Below are 9,861 nucleotides of genomic sequence, written 5' to 3'. Positions count from 1 at the left end.
TAGCGCGGGAGTAACTCTAGGGGCTGAGAGAACTGGCCCCAAGGGGATTCAGAACATTCTGGGGTAACCATCGCACAGATACAGGCAACTGCAAATCTCAGGCGTTCTTACCAATTGCACACTCGGTATGTCAATAATACCTCTGTTCAAAGGGGTAAGCAGGGGGAGGAAGGGCAGGAAGGAGCGGGTAAGCAGCGTGGCCAGAGCCGGGAAGACCCAGCACTGGGCCGTTTCCAAGGCCAGCTGCTGGAGGGCTCGGGTGAACGTCCAACAGGAACCTGCGTCTCCACCTGCAGCGGCCGGGCAGCCAGAGGCTGGCACCTTACTGCACATCACAGTCACGGGAGGGCGCGCCCGGGTCCATGCCCGGCCACCTGACTCAGCATCCGCGTCTGCAGTGTGGCCTGGGCATCCCCGACGTTAGGTGCTCCGAGGGCTCATTGTACAATAGGGCTCGAGCACCTCAGAGCCAGACCAATGACTCCCATGGTTTTTCCACAAATCACCTGCTCATCAGAATAGCTTTAGAGCTTTTTGAAACTGGACGGCTTTCAGGGGGCCTGGGGTGGGCCCTACCTGACTCCTGCGGCCGCTGAAACAAATGATCACAACCTGGCTTGTGGCTATGGACACCGAGACCTGCAACGTGACATCCAGGCTGGGCAGGGCCGTGCCTCTCGGAGGCTCCAGAGGGAAAATCCTACCTTGTCTCTTTCTACCTGTGGCGGTGGTGCTCGTCCTCAGTGGTGCAAGTCCCCGGTGGTGCATGTCCTTGGCTTCTGCATGCAGCAGTCCTGTCTCTGCCTCCCTTGTCATGCGGCCTCCTCCCTGGGTGCCTGTCCCCTTCTCTTCTTTCAGAAGAACACTGTCACTGGATTTAGAGCCCATCTGTATCATCTAGGAGGCCCATCTCAAGATCCTTAACTTAATCACATTTGCAAGAGCCTTCTCAAATGAAGTCACAATCACATGGTCCATATATTAGAACACTGGCATCTTTTTTGAGGGGTCATCATTTAATCGGCTAGGGGACCCAAGAATCTCATTTGTAATGGGTTCCCAAGGTAACATGGGTGACTTAGAAACAGTTGGCCAAGAGCACGCCACCCCTGGCTCTCAGAGCTTAGCCAGCTCTATGTTCTCTGGGTTTCCGTGTTGGTTTTGTCTCTCAAATTGGGCATCTTCCTACTGGGGTAGGACTCAAGCTGGGACTGCATAAACACCCATGGTGAGATGCGCATCTCTGAGAGATGAGGACCAGGGTCACATTTAAGCAGCTCTTTCCCAAGAACTGGGACATGGGGATCCTACTCCCTGCGGAGCATGCTGCACGGGTCTCTGCTCCCGTCTGTTCACACGACATCTGCGGTAATTTAATAAAAACCAGCATGCAGAAGGTAACTCCGTTTAAGAAGGACATTTAACCTGCCGCAGAGGTAAATTATTTCACCTGGTGAGAGCAATACAAGTTGCCACAAACGCAGCTTCCATGGGACCCCTAGTGCCCCCAGGGAGAAGTAGCACACTGTGGGCCAGGAGAGGTTTCCAGAACCTCTTTTCCACCAGCTGAGCCTTGCTGTGCCCGAGGCGCTGAAAAAGCCACTCAGAGCCAAGTGTCAAAAAGTGATAGAGAGTGTGTAATGAACTATATAACTCACAAGTTAACCCCCCCAAAAGAAATTTTTACTTTAATAGTGGTGCATCTTTTCTCTCCCGAAAAACCACACTGATTCCACTCCACAGTGACGGTGCCCGTAGCATGACAAGGTGACAGAGGGAGCCTTGGTCAGAAATAACCAGAGGGATTCAACAGCAGATGACTGCCCCCATCACCCATCTGCTCAAGGTTAAAACTGCGGTGGAATTTTTGAGTTCAGAAAAAACAGTTCAGGCCTTTGTCCACCTTAATGCCTTTTACAGATGTAACCCTGAAGTCCTCGTGGCCTGGCTGCTGGAGGGAAGTCCCGGGTGTGATTTCTCTGCTTACCTGTAATGGACTTTAAAAACACCCTTGGCTCTTTATGGAAACTGCAACAGTATGAAGTTGCATAGAAACCAACAGCACGTTACAATTCATAGGAGACCAGCCTTCGGATTTGAGCATATTTGCAGAATGAGGAGGAAGATTGACTAGTTTAATGTGCATAAAGGCTTTAGCTTAATTAGATTTTGTCTTTTGGTCAAAATAATTTACATAGCAGAAAGGAAATAAGTTCTTAGCTCTGAAGCATTTTTAATATGCCACTCAGAGTCCTTGTTTTAGATTATATTGAACGGAATAATTTGAAGAAGTGCTGAATCCGTTCGTATGCCTGCTTTAAGCCTTGTCGTAGGGTTCAAGTATGTTCCAAACCTTACAGCCTGAATGGGAGGTATGGTTTTTTATGCCATGAAATCCTTCTGTACACACAGCACTCTGCATATAACATCCCTCCTGCCATCATTCTCTTCCATGACTCTTGTGCGTGATGATTTAAGTCATAGCGGTCCTGTTTTCCTGCCCTATGATTGCGTGTGTGCACGAGGACAGGAGCTCCCATCCAGGAGCACAAGGCGTGTGGCACAGGGCCCCAGTCTCACACGCCCACTCAGGGAGTGGAATGAGGAGCACGGGGCCCTCCAGGTGACAGGACATAGAAAACCGCTCCTCTGTGTGGTTTTCCTTCTACACACAGCTGCAGGAACATTGTAGAAATCAAGTATCAGACAACCTACACTCCCACTTGTTAGGGAAAGAAGTCTTCTGAGAAATCCTGACAGCACTGTAAAAATCAAGATATTGTTAAACTATGATTTGGACATTAGTAAATTAATTACGGTCAAGTAGTTAGGGGTATGGGCTTTAGAGCTAGCCAGACACAGGAATGAAATCTTTGTCCCGTCACTCACTTGGCTGAGTATCACAGGTAATGTCACTTAATCTCTCTGAGTCTCAGTTTACCTCCAGATGACCCTGAGACCCAGAAGCATGAGGGTCAGAGGCAAAACACACATGTCCAGCTGACCATGGGGTCTGGAATATGGGAAGCTCACAGCTCAAACATAATCTGCTATTACCACTTCTAACAACTTGCCTTTGCCAAAAAATAACTATTCTCATTGACTAGGACTAGAAGCGTTTTTTTTTTTTTTAATTTATTTATGATAGTCACACAGAGAGAGAGAGAGAGGCAGAGACACAGGCAGAGGGAGAAGCAGGCTCCATGCGCCGGGAGCCCGACGTGGGACTCAATCCCGGGTCTCCAGGATCGCGCCCTGGGCCAAAGGCAGGCGCCAAACCGCTGCGCCACCCAGGGATTCCAGGTTGTTTTTTTTTTTTAATATTCTATTTATGCATTTATTTTGAGCAGGAGGAGGAGCAGAGAGAGGAACAAGCAGACTCGACACCGAGCGTGGAGCCCAATGGTGGGGGGGCTCAGTCTCACAACCCTGACATCATGAACTGAGCAGAAATCAAGAGTCGGATACTCAACCGACTGAGCCACCAGGCGCTCCTAAGGTTAGATGTTTTAAAACCAATGTCATATTTTTCTATCTAGTGGGAATGTGTGAGAACAAAAATTCAGTGTTATTTTCCAGGACAGTTTAATGCATGTAATGCAGGAATGCAATGTCAAAATGCAAAAGAATCCTACAGAAATGAGAACATGGGAGAGAAATCTCAACACCACCACAACAATATGTAACTATTTTTTTTAAAGTGGGTCCTTTCTCCCCCTCCTACCTTATCAAACAGCATTTTTTTTTCAAACAGCATTTTTAAAAAGCTATCTTGTTTTCTTATTACTTGCCCTATATAAACGACCTTCCCTCTAGTTAGTGACAGCCATTCATCCTGGGTTTCAAATACTTGGAAAGTAGAAAATTTTTAATTTTTTCTAACTGCAGCTGTGAACAACATAATAATTTACAATAATACATTATTTAGCTCCTTTGAGCTTACTTCATAATTTACCCAAAAGTAATATACCGTAAAAGGAAAGTATCCCCTGTAGTTTCCTTCCTCAGTAAGCCTATAGTGAGCTATCTGGCTTCTCTTTCATTGCCATAAATTCTCAAATTGCTACACCATAGATGGGCCTAATAAGTTTAGCCTTGATAATTATAAGACTCAGATGCCTCTGACACACCAGAGGAGCTGGGAGGTGGACCTGAATGGCAGTGGCGGACAGAGGGATGGTGCAAGAATGAATCCTACTAGACATGCTGGATTAAGTGTCAGCTGTGCAGGGGTAGGGGCCCGGCAGCTGTGCCTACTGCTCTACTGCAGGATTCAGGCCTGGAGACTAGAACCACAGGCCATTCATATGCATACACTGAGTATTCTATGGGCTCTGATCTCAGGATGAACATGGCCATCTTTCTGAGGGGATGTCTGGGGGTGGAGAACTATGGTCTGACAGACACCATGATCAGGATGGACGTGGGAAGCAAAGACAAGCCCAGTTCAGCCCTTGTAGCGAGCTAGAATGTCCTTCAAAATTCATGCTCACGTGGAATCTCAGAATGTGACCTTATGGAATTAGTGTCTTTGCAGATGTAATTAAGGTAAGGATGGAGATGATATCATACTGGACTAGGGTGGGCCCTAAATCCAATGACAGCCTCCTTATAAGAAACAGAAAAGGACACATGGGAGGACGGTAGTGTGAAGCAGAGGCAGAGATCGGAGAGATGATGCTGCAAGCCAAGGGCACCTAGAGCCCCCAGAACCTGCAAGGGGTGAAGAAGGACCCTCCCCTGGGCCCGTGGAGGGAGGGCGACCCTGCCCACTCCTTGGTTTGGGACTTCTGGTCTGCAGAGCAGCGAGAGAAGACTCTTGATGCGTCAAGCCACCCAGTTTGTGGTGATCTGTGATGGTGGCTCCAGGAAACTATACCAGAAGCCAAAACAGGGGTGCTCTCCAGGGAGCGGATGGGGAGCTGTGGCATGTCCTTCAGGAGTGTCAAGGAGAGAAGGACCGAGAGGGATGTTACTGGACACTTTCAAGGAAGCACGTGGAAGGAGAGCATCCTTGAGGCATCCTAGAAGGGATGCTGGGCGGGAAGTTCAAATCAGCTGATGTAGGGCCTCAGGCCAGACACGTAAGGTGACAAGAGGAGGAGCTAGAGGGATAGAACACAGCTGCAGTGGGGACGGGGGCAGGAAGGGGCGTTTGAGGGAGAGCAGACCTGCTCCGTGGGACAGCTGCAAAGGACATGCAGAGTCCTCGCTCTGAGCATTGTAGCCACCATGGAACCGGGCGCCAGGTGGCACGTCAGGGAAGCAATAATCCACTGGCACCTCATCCCTGTCACATCATGCCACATCACACAAAACCAGGAATTCAGCCCCTCAGCTGGGCACATGCGCTTGCCTCCTGAGGAGCTGCCCATATGCTGCTCACATCTCATTAAGGCCAGGCCACCCAGGAAGTGTTAGTGGCTCTGGCTCCTTCCTTTCATCAGTGGCCTACAGAGGACAAGGACATTACAGGTGCTCGTCACCCCTGGGATGTGGCATTGCTCCAGCATGTTTTATGGATGTCTTATAACCCAGTCACAGGACTCTGGATGCCCTGGTTTTGAATGAGATGTGACAAGGGAAACTCCTTGAGCAAGCATCTAATTCTTTTTTTTTTTTTTTTTTTTTTTTTAGCAAGCATCTAATTCTTATTCAAGGAAATATGGCCCCATTATTGCAGAATCAAGTCAGTGTGAAGAAAAAGCCATGCGTTGTGACCAAACACGACAGGTGTCTCCATAGACCGGGGTACAGGGAGTAGAATGGGGAGCCCAGGGCAGGGTGAAGGTGAACAGGGTGCCCAAAAGGGGCACTGTGGCCTGGGGTTGGGGGCCAGACCCTGCATATGGTGAGCAGAGGTGAGGGATGAGGGGCCTGCAGGTGTCAGAGCTCCAGGCAGGAAGGGGTCAGTGCAGGGGCGGTGCTGCCTCAGGGTTGGAGCTCGGGCTGGCCTCTGGGAGAGGTGTTGGAGCTCAGGTGGGTCAGGAGGTGTCACATACGGGGAGGTGGTCCAGCTGTCACATACGCAGTGGAAGGGAGCCAGGTTCTGAGCACAGGAGAGAGCAAGCGGCAGGTATGGAAAGGAGGAGGCCAGGAATGAGCCGGTGCTGGTGGCCCCGGGTGGAGGTAACGATGAGAACCTGGGCTGCCCATTCACACGGTGGATATGGAAAGAAATATAGACGTGAGCCCGTGCGTGTGCCCCCGTGTCTATATGTGTACGCCCCAACTGCCACCGCAGGTGTCCGGTTCCCACTAAGAGGCAGCAGGGGGCTCTGGAGAAGTGGGCGGCTCCAGGACAGGCCAGGCGAGCCTTGAATACACCTAAAGCACCTCGTACCACATGGCCTGACTGCTGGGGACACACCTGGGACCATTTGCACATCAGAGTGAATTACAGTGGAGGACAAGCCACTGAGCAAATGGGCCTCTGGGTCCTTAGTGACACTAATAAATAAGTGAAGAAATGTTTCACGAGGAAGGAAACAGTTACCCAGCCCGAGGTACCCCCCATGCACACAACTCTGTGTTGTTCATCGGCAGTGGGAAGGGGTGACTTTCCGGGGAGAAGCCTGGCAGGTGCCACCTTCACCCCACAGCTGCAGGGAACAGCACCAGGAACAGGCGGATTCGCGTCCCTGAGAAGAGGCAGGAGAACACGGCTCCCCTTCCATGACGTTAGCCACACCGGGACTGGGAGACCTCCAGCCACACAGCTGGCCTGTGATGTCCAAGGTCGTGAGAGTCAGGGAGATGGAGCTCTGAGAAACAGTTCCAGCCCGACACCTGGCGAAGAGAGGAGACAGCTGAGTGTGGCCCGAGCCCCTGAACTGGTGCTGCCCACCCCCTCCAGGGACAGTGGGATGTGCTGGGACTCGGAAGGGACCTGAGGGCCACATGGTGGCAAGGCCTGGGTGCCAGTGCTCTGCCTCTGGCGGCTCTCCTGGCCTTGGGCACTGTGGCTGGAGGTGGGAGACATGGCCCTGGCTGCAGCTTACACCGCAGACCTCTGTGTCCTCACAGTCCTGATGCCAGGACCCCAAGACCAGGCTGTCGGGGCATCGGTTCCTCCCAGGGCCTCTCTCCAAGGCTGGCTGATGGCCTTCCTCCCCCGTCTTCACGTGGTCATCCCTCTGTGTATGTCCTTTCTGATCTTCTCTTCTCCTGGGGACGCCAGTGCTTTGGATTAAGGCCCATTTAACTCAATTACCTCCAAGGACCGTGTCTTCAAATTAGGTCACCTTCCGAGGTTCTAGGTGTTGGGACTTCAATACGTGAATTTGAAGGGGACACAATTCAGCCCCCAAATGAGGGAAAATCCTTGTTTGTAGGAAATACACACGGAAGAACTTGGAAATAAGGTGACATCTGGGCAGCAGCTTATTCTCAGAAAGTGTAAAAAAAAAAAAAAAAAAAAGAGTTATTTGCAATTGCACTTACTTGCAACTTTTCTGTAAGTTGGAGATTATTTCTGAAAAATATTAAAGGAAAGCAGCCACAAGGGGCATTTAAAGTTCTGTTACTAGGTCGCAATTCTACGCGAATGACATGAGGCTACAGCACTTTGAATTCTCAGCTCTGCATTTATTCAAGCTTTCTCCCTATCCTTTACCAAGATAAATGTTTGACTAAGCAGAGCATCCTTCAGATAACCCGTTATCAAATGTTGGCATGAATTCTTAATATTCTGAAAGAAAATGATCCTGGAAAGTATAAAATATTTACAGCCCGCTGTCTGTTCTCCTCACTTGAGGAACACACTCATCTGTACACAAACGCTCTTCGGCTTCTGGGAACAGATGGTGCAGAGTAATAAAGACTTAAACACTAGAAGGCAGGAATTGGAGCACGAAACCCAGCAGAGGGAGACCAGTCCCATGGGGAGCAAGTGTCTCTATGTTCTCCAGATAAAGAACTTGAAACAGCATTGCTGTTTCAGTGTCCGTCAGATTCTGCCAGCTACTCCTCTTAATTCTAGATAAATCTCCCCTCTGCGTCCCAAAGATGCGTTTCTACACAGGGTGATGCCTGACTGCACGCTAGGATTAACGTCCCACAGGGCCACCAAGCAGGAGTCCCTCGCCTCACAGGACAGGATGTGAAGGAAGACCAGGCCATCCCAAACACCACCACCTGCTTCACTCACCTTTGTCCTTCTTGGGATTGCTGGCAGCCCTCACACTAAACCCTACTCCCTGCTTTCTTCAGGTCCCTCTGACCCAGTGACAATACTGTAATCCTAGTTGAAATGTGCTGTCAAGGGATCCCGCCTATCACACAATAAGCTATGTTTAGAGCTTCACTGGTTCACTCACCTAGGCCACGCTCCCAAACAAGAACATGCCTCGGCACGTCATAAGTACATCCAGCCCTAAGACAATAACCACACATGTGCATATATACACAAACGTGTCCCTACTTTTTAAGACCAATACAAACCAAACATGCCCTATCAGAGCCGCAGTAGTTTTGGGTGCATTTCATATTGACTTTCCTTTTCTGAGCATCATTATAAATTCACAGAACTTCACATTTTATTTCATTTAAATTTCAGGATGTCATTTTCTTTTTGACACTCACATTGTTGTAGTTAGATTAGCAGAAAGCTCTTTGTGCTACTTTTGTCTTGATACCACTGAGACCCCTGCAATGGAATATATTACTTTCTGGGAACATTGGTTGTGGGGGAATAATATTAGAGACCATAATCTGGGCACTGGGTACACACATGACATTTGGTGTCCCATCACTTTGGGACAGAAGTGATGGTCGTGTTGCCATTGCTGGGCCACTTTTTATGATGAAACTGGAGAAAATATTTCTTTCAAGTTGTTATTTAATTTTATTTATTTTTATCTTTATTTTTTTTAGAGGGAACGAGAGAGATGGGGAGGGGCAGAGGGAGAGGGAGAGAGAGAATCTCAAGAAGGCTCCACACTCACCTCGGAGCCTGACATGGGGCTCGATCCCACGACCCTGAGATCATGACCTAAGCTGAAACCAAGAGTCGGACACTTCACCGACTGGGCCACCCAGGTGCCCCGTAAGTCATAATTTTAAGTTAATTTAAACTTCATTCAATTTTAATCAAAGCAATTAAAAATAAAATAGTTTAATTTAATTAAATTTTTTAAATGTCGGTTTCTATTTTATTTCTTCTAAAACACATCTATTGTAATTTTTATTTTTTTATTGTTTTTTAACAGATCAAGCTTTTTGATTTTTATTACTCAAAAAAAATCCTCATTTTTTTATTTAGCTTTCTGACTCTGTGCTTGTGCCTTCAACACTTTCACAACGATTTTCTGCTCAATAAAGAAAGCACACTTGATCCTGTCACGAACACACTTAGCACACATGGAACCACCATAGGCCCTGCTGACGTGTTTTTTCATTTTAGACAATCTCATAAGGACTTTAGGTCTCACCGCACGAACTCCTCGAAGTCAGCCAGGACACACGCCACATGCAGACTTTGGCGCTTTCCCAACCTTCTTGGTATAAAGGTAAACGATTCTATTGCCAGGAGTTCGGGACAGCCTAGTTTTGTTAGAGGCTGTATTGTAGGACAGCCTACGACGGTATGTCAAACGCTGAACCATTCTGAACGCCTACAGACGCCGTCCCCGGAAGAGGACTACTGTAATTTTTAAACCTCTCCAGTACTATATTCATGTAAACATCCTCCCCTTTAATAAGCTCCACACTACTTGTTAACCACCATGCTGTAGTCCACATATTGACAGTTCCATGCAAGAAGCCTGTTGTACTTATATTTATGGAATTAAAATCTGAAACCAAGTATGGGAGACATACTGTAGAACACAAGCCAGATGGGGGGAGCTTTTTGTAGGAGAA

At 48.5% G+C, this 9,861-nt stretch overlaps 1 pseudogene; it reads right to left on the bottom strand.

Moving 5' to 3' along the window:
• Positions 1-9,210: 9,210 nt before the first annotated feature.
• LOC112643705 (60S ribosomal protein L34-like) lies at positions 9,211-9,659 on the bottom strand (annotated as a pseudogene).
• Between the last annotated feature and the right edge of the window lie 202 nt (positions 9,660-9,861).

The sequence above is a fragment of the Canis lupus genome, chromosome 1, assembly GCF_003254725.2.
Source record: "Canis lupus dingo isolate Sandy chromosome 1, ASM325472v2, whole genome shotgun sequence".
Lineage (NCBI taxonomy): Eukaryota > Metazoa > Chordata > Mammalia > Carnivora > Canidae > Canis > Canis lupus.
The sequence above is the reverse complement of the archived record's forward strand: the minus strand, read 5'-3'. Positions and strand labels throughout refer to the sequence as shown.